This window comes from Rhinopithecus roxellana, chromosome 17 (assembly GCF_007565055.1).
Source record: "Rhinopithecus roxellana isolate Shanxi Qingling chromosome 17, ASM756505v1, whole genome shotgun sequence".
NCBI lineage: Eukaryota > Metazoa > Chordata > Mammalia > Primates > Cercopithecidae > Rhinopithecus > Rhinopithecus roxellana.
The window spans coordinates 51,811,858-51,819,323 of NC_044565.1; the positions used below are offsets into that span (position 1 = coordinate 51,811,858).

At 42.2% G+C, this 7,466-nt stretch overlaps 1 non-coding gene across 1 annotated transcript; it reads right to left on the minus strand.

Annotated features, from left to right (window-relative positions):
• Nucleotides 1–1,909: 1,909 nt before the first annotated feature.
• On the minus strand, nucleotides 1,910–2,016 carry LOC115894385. The gene has a single exon (XR_004054515.1). It is a non-coding gene; the product is annotated as a U6 spliceosomal RNA (small nuclear RNA).
• Between the last annotated feature and the right edge of the window lie 5,450 nt (nucleotides 2,017–7,466).

The window sequence follows — 7,466 nt, forward strand, 5'->3', positions numbered from 1 at the left end:
CACAATGATTTTTATTAACTGCTAATGCATACTCCTTCCATGTTGTTTTCCTACTTTTATTCATATAATTTGTGCTATTTTCATTCCAAAGTGATTATGACATACACATAAATCTACCTCCTTCCTTTTAAAAGTATCATGTGCAACATCCCATGTGATTAATTTTCTACCTAAGCTTAATGGCTGCATGATGTTTTGCATTATCCATGTGTTATCTGCTTTCTATAGAATTGTGAGAGAATACATTTCTGTTGTTTTCAACCACCATGTTTGTATTAATTCTTACAATAATCACAGAAAACCAGTGCAAGAACTATAATCTTTTCCTTAGGATTTTGAAGTATAGATCTATCAGATTTTCAGGAAAAAAAAAAAAAAACCTACTTCTTCCACTTTCTTCTCTGCTATGATTAAAAACTATTGTTTGCCAGCCACCCAGGAATCTGTATTCAATATAGAAATAAAGTTTCTGTCCCCATGTATTTGGGTTGAAGTAGAGACTAGTGTGATTGACAAGATAGCAGACCACTCATGGATTTCAAGTCACAGCCCATAACTCTAAAATAATCACGGAATATTTATTCACTATGGCACTGCATGGGTGGGTGGGTGGAATTCATGTATAATAAAAGGGTCTGCCCTCCAGAATTGAGAATCTAATTAGGAGAAGGAAAAAAGTTAGAAAAGCCATGTGTGTGCTACTGGATCATAAGCTCCTCCAGGGTAGGGCTTTGAATGTCTTTTATCCTTAGTATGCAGAAAAGTGTCCAATAAGCAGGTACCATTTACAAGGTCATTTTGTCAGTTACATGGTAATATGGTTAGGATTTATGCCCCCACTCAATTTGCATCTTGAATTGTAATACCCATAATCCCCATGTGTCAAGGGGGAGACCAGGTGGAGGAAATTGAACCATCAGGGTGGTTTCCCCGTGCTATTCTTGTGATAGTGAGTGAGTTCTCACAAGATCTGATGGTTTTATAAAGGGCTCTTCCATCTTCAATCAGCATGTCTCCTTCCTGCTGCCTTGTGAAGAAGGTGCTAGCTTTCCCTTTGCCTTCCCCCATGATTATAAGTTTCCTGAGGCCTCCTCAGCCATGCATAACTGTGAGTCAATTAAATCTCTTTCCTTTATAAATTGCCCAGTCTTGGGCAGTTTCTTATAGCAGTATGAAAATGGACTAATACACAGATTGAGTTACACAATGTGGGTAATGTAGAAAATACACAATAAGGAAGGAACAAGAGACGTTCTAGGGACAGGGGGTCCCAGAGGCAGCAGGTCTCACTCAGAGTCCATGAAGAAGAATGAGACCTCCTGGGCAGAGTCTGTGGGGGCAGCACCTTGCGCTTCTTTTCTCTGAGCCACTTTCAGCTCTTGGCACTGAAACGCTCATATGTTGAATGAGAGAGTCCCAGGAGAAACGGATACCTTGGAACCAGTAACACAAGAAACGAAGAGTTGGGAAGATTTTCTCTGTTCACTGTGAGACTGTTCCTACTGGGCTTGCAATTCACTCCTAATCCTGTTGTGGAGTGAACTGTACTCCTCAAAAGAAGATACGTTCAAGTCCTGGCCCCAGTACCTGTGAATTGACCTTATTTTGAAATAGCATCTTTGCAGATATAATCAAAATGAGTTCGTAATGAAGTAAGGTGGGCCATAAGTTCAATATGACTGGTGTCCTTATTAGAAAAGGAGAAGAGACACAGGAAGAATGTCATGTGATGACAGGCAAAGACTGGAGAGATGCATCTTCAAGCCAAGGACAGCAAGAAGCTGGAAACCACCAGAAGCGAAGAGAGAAGTAAGCAATGATCTACCTCTACAGCCTTCAGTGAGCACGTGGCCCTACCAACACCCTGATCTCAGACTTCTTGCCTCCAGAACTGTGGGGATACATTTGCATTCTTCTGGAATACCTCATGGATTTGCATGTCATCCTTGTGCAGGGGCTGTGCTAATCTTCTTTATGTCATTCCAATTTTAGCATTCGTGCTGTGGAAACGAGCACCATTTGCATTGTTTAAAGCAACTCAGTTTGCGGACTCTGGGTCGGCAGCTGCAGGAAAGTAATCTAGGTCCCAACATCCATCTAGGCTGTGATGCACACTCTTGTTCCTCCCACCTGAACAAACTGCCTCCCCTGCAGATGTCTCAAGCGGTGGTCATGTTCTCTCTACAATTATCATTACCACTGAGCTTAGAGGGAGGTAGAACGCCTATTAACTATTCCCTCATTTCATTTTCTGGCCATTCTTTCTTTCTTCTCCCTGAAAATCCCCAGCTCGTGATCTTATGTTTTCCTGTTGCTGCTTTCTTCCAATGACTGAGTTACTGCCCTATATTTTAAGACAATGTTAGCTCATGGCCCATTCTCTCAAGTTTTACACAGACTTAATTCCTCACAATTTCTTTTTTCATTTTTCCTTTTTTTTTTTTTTTTTTTTGAGATGGAGTCTCGCTCTGTTGCCAGGCTGGAGTACAGTGACACAATCTCAGCTCATTACAACCTCTGCCTCCCAGGTTCAAGTGATTCTCCTGCCTCAGACTCCTGAGTAGCTGGGACTACAGGCAAGCGCCGCCACGCCCAACTAATTTTTGTATTTTTAGTAGAGATGGGGTTTCACCATGTTGGCCAGGATGGTCTCGATCTCTTGATCTCATGATCTGCCCACCTCAGCCTCCCAAAGTGCTGGGATTCTATAGGTGCGAGCCACTGTGCCTGGCCCCCTCACAATTTTTTAAATGTTTTTAGATGATCCTTTTAACATCTTGGCCTTCAGATTTCCAGAACTCCTCTTTTTGAAAGAGCTTGTTCTTAGCGCTGTCTTGGTTATTTGTTCTCACATACATAGACTCGATAAATGCTTCCTATTTTCCCAGCTCTCTCCATTTTATATCTCTAGCCTAACAAAGCTTTACCCTCACTGGGATTTTCTGTATATTGATCTTACAATGTGTCACTACCCTTCACCCTCTTGATATTTGTACTTTCCTCACTACCCAGCTTACATTTTGTGGTTAATCTATATGAAACTCCTGCAAACACTTTTGACTCCTTTGCTCCTCTCTTCAACATACTTTAATGGCAAAACTACAACTCTGGTTGAATCCAAACTTTTGCTGACCAGATTTCTATATTTTTGTAGCTGATATGTTGGGGAAAGACAAGCAACTGCAGTGACCTGTTCTGAGGTGACGTTCATGCCCATGGGCCTTCGTGCTGCAGGGCAGTGATGCATACACACACCACTACACATTGCTGGGTCAGTCAATTTTCCACTGTCCTAGACTATGATTTCTCACTGTCTCCTTTCTCCACAAACCTTTAGCATTTCCTCTCCACTTCTTATGCTCAGCCTAATGTCTTCCTTACTGAGAAACCTGAAGCAGTCAGAGGGAAATTCTTCAAGCTCCTATCACATCAACCTACAAACATCTCTATTGACATATTCTGGCTTCCTATGTGCTACCACAGATGAACGTCTACGCTCTTATCTAAAACCAGACTCTGCAATTGTACACCAAATCCCATCCACTCCTGCTTATTCAAAATCATCACTGTAACAATTTTTCTGCCTTCTCCTGCATTATCAGTGTTTCTTTTTAAATAATGGTTTATTCTCAATGGCTTAAAAACATCATGTAATACTTCCTTCTGTCAAAACTTTTTTTTTTTCTTAACCTCACTTTCCCTACATTCTATTTGTTCTCATTAGCAGCAGAAATCACCAGCATTACCTATATTTGTAATGTCCAATCCTTCTCTTATGCTGCCTTAACTATCTTTAGATCAGTTTTCTATAATTACAGAATAACTTTTCTCTTGAGTAACCAAAGATCGCCACATAGCTAAATCCAATGATCCACTATCATTTTACTGAACCTGCTAGCTGTATTTGACAGCTTTAATCAAACCTCCTCCTCATCATTATCTTCACTTTCTTCAACTTACTGAAGAAGCAGGACATAATTTTTCTTCTCACTTATTGACCACATTTTCTCCATAACCTTTGCTGATTCTGTCTCTTCTTCCTGTTCTCTTATTGCTGGGGTACTTTGGGACCCTTGGCCCTCTTCTCTGTGTATACATGTTTGATGTTATCTACTCTCATATACCTTTAAATACTATCTCTATGCTTCTAACTTGAACACTTATATCTGCATGCCAGACTTCTTCTCTGAACTTGCCTCAATCTATACAACTCTGTACCTGGCATCTCACTTGTCTCATAAACATCTTAAACTCAACATGACATAAACTGAACTCATGCTCTTCCCCAAAAAAAACAAACTCATTTCACTTGTAACCTTCTCTCTCTGTTGAAGATAATGAAATCCTTCTAGTTGGGTTAGACTAAAAACAAAACAACAACAACAAAAAACGACTTAGAATCCTTTTTACCTCCTCCCTGTCTTTCCATGTTAATCTCTCAGCATAGATTGATGTCTCTGCTTTTTAAGTGCTACTAAGAAAATCGTTCAGGCCACCATCCCGCTTTGCCCCCAGAGAACAACAATCACCTACTAGCTGATCTTCCTGCTTCCACATTTGTCCTCTCTACTTAAGAGTCAACATAATAGTCAAAGTGTTTTTGGTTTGTTTGTTTGTTTAAGATATAAAGTAGTCTGTGCTTTCTTTCCGTGACTCAAAACCCTTTCTTGGCTCCCTGTTTCACTCAAAGTGAAAGCCAAGCTCCTCACAATGGCAGGGCACTTAAGGAAGCTGCCTCCTTCACCTTTGCAACCTCGACCTGCAGCCTTCTACCTCATTCATCCTGCACAAGCCTCAGTGGCCATTTCTGGTTTATTTATTTTATTTTTTTTTTTGAAAGAGTCTTGCTCCATCACCCAGGCTGGAGGGCAGTAGTGCAATCTCGGCTCTCTGGCACCTCCGTCTCCCAGGTTAAAGCAATTCTCATGCCTCAGCTTCCCGAGTAGCTGAGATTACAGGCATATGTCACCATGCCTGGCTAATCTTTGTATTTTTAGTAGAGATGAGGTTTCGCCATGTTGACCAGGCTGGTCTCAAATTCATGACCTCTTGTGATTCACCCACCTCAGCCTCCCAAAGTGCTGGGATTACGGGCCTGAGCCTCCGCACTCAGCCTTCACCATCTCTTCATTTTGTGAGCACATCTGTCAAATCCAGTCTTGGGGCATTTCTACTAGCTGTTCCCTTGGAACACCCTTTTCTTCTCCTTACTGCCCTCAAGATCTTTCCCAAATATGTGTTTTTAGTGAGGGCTAATATGACCCCTTATTTTAATAACAAATTCTGCTTCTCACTTTTCCTGCAATCTCAACTCCTGTCACTCTGTTTTTTTTCTTTTTAATAGGGTTTGTTGCTTGACACTTCTGTGCACCATTCTTTCTGCTTGTTGCCAGAATCCTCCTACTGTAAGGTTAGCTTAGTGACGCAGGGGTTTTCTTTCTTTCTTTCTTTGTAACATACACCAAGCATCTATAATAGCATCTGCAGCATTATTTTCTCCAGGTATTCGTTGAGAGAACAGAATAAACCCATGCTTCGGTGTTTAAGCTAGGAGGGCAATTCAAAAGTCAGGCACCACAGTCCTTCCAGCTGATTCAAACTAAGAACCTTAGTCATCCTTTTAGAATCACAGGTTAGAATCACTGCGGGACCTTTAAAAATAAATGCTAATATCTGGGCCCCTCTCCCAGACCAAGTCCACATGAGATCTCTGGGTGTGGAAGTCAGGCAGGATGTTCTGGAGTAATTCCCAAGTGACTTTTAAGAGCCATCAGAAGAAAGAGCTACTGCCATAGTGAGACAGCCATGAGGGAGGGGGCCCCTGGAAAACCTCCAACTGGGCTGCTGCACACTGGGAAGGTGGACTGGGGTGGAGCCACAGAAGTTTGCGCCTTTTGCAGCTGGGAGGAGCCTGGTCCCTCCTCTTCCTGTGTGGAATTTGGGATTCAAGCTGCGAGGTGGGAAGCACTCTAGCTGGGACTCTGGCCTTGCCTTCAAACCATCTGGCAAGCCTAAACTTTCGTGGCCATGGGACAAGAACCCCGTCTTTAGATGAACCAAGAAAAAGTTCTGCAACAGTAAATTCCTATGTCCTAAAACCTACTCCCGCCTCCTGTTTCCCATTCCTCAGGTGTTTAGGGAAAAGTGGTCACTCACTGAAACTGGGCAAAGGATGACGACTTGACCCCGACTGGCTGAGACCAGTTACCTGAAGGTGCCCACAGCAGCTAAGCTTTAGATCTTCAATTAAAACTGATTAAAGTGGATGTTTATTTCTTTTCTACTGCTTGGGTGTTCTGAATATGTTAGTTCCATGTTTAGGTTTGCTGTTTGTAAATTCTCTCATTCCAATCATCCCTCAACTTGTTCAGCACTGATGAAACAGGATGTTTTTCCTTAGGGAAATGTTTGAGACCTGATTCTATGTGCTAATAGGTACCCAGACACACCCCCTTGGCATGTTCCTGAGTTCTGTTACCATAGTTTACTCTGAATAAATTACGATGTGTGGAGATAGGTCAGGAGTTTCAGTGACCTGTTTTTACCGAGACACTCTCCAGGCTTTGTCCCCTTAGATTTGCTGAAACTTCTAGTTTCTTTCACTTTCATCCTACCTTCCTCTCCCTTCTCCCCATCAACCTCTACTCCTATGAGAATCACAGGGTTCCAAGCAGCGATGAGGTATCTTCACCCCAAGCATCTGGTCACCCGTGTTTTACCCATGTTTAGATGTTTCACCCTGCTGCACAGAGAGTTTGTGGAAGGAACCTCTTCCTGACTTCTGATTTGGGGTATTGGACTTCAAGGACTTGCCAGTGGTTTGCAGGATGGGTGTGGTTAGAAATAGAGAACAGTGTTACCACTAGTCAGGGGCAAAGTCACGAGAAGGTACTTGTGTCGTGATTTCCTGTCAAGGGCCAATGCTTGTAGAGGATGCCGCAGACTCATCCTAGTTTCGCTGTATGAGCAGAACACACCGGAGTGCCACATTGCTTTGATACATGTTCTAAGTCTGTATTTTCTTTGGTAGCATTTTTGGTAATACTGAATCAGAAAAGCTATTTAATGAGCTCTGTTGTTGTCCCATGGCAAAATGTACCAGCCTTATGACTGAGAGCATTTAACCTGATATTCTGGAAGAGTCTTATTACATTTGATTTTCTACTTGAGACTTCTCTTGGGCTTATTCAACACAGGAAACAAATGCCTCCCAAATGACATTTTTATGCAGGGGTCTGTTTAATCTAGGAATAAAAGCATGTGTTGCATTCAGCAACAATTCTGTTTTTCCAGAAAAAAAAACACCATCAATTTTGACAACTTGAAGGTTAGGTGATGCTTTAAAGAGCCATCCCTTTCAGCTAAAGTGGAAGCTTGAGTACAATGTTGTGTTTTAGGGCAAGAGTCTCCAACCCCTGGGTATTGGTTTGTGGCCTGTTAGGAACCAGGCTGTACAGCAGGAGGTG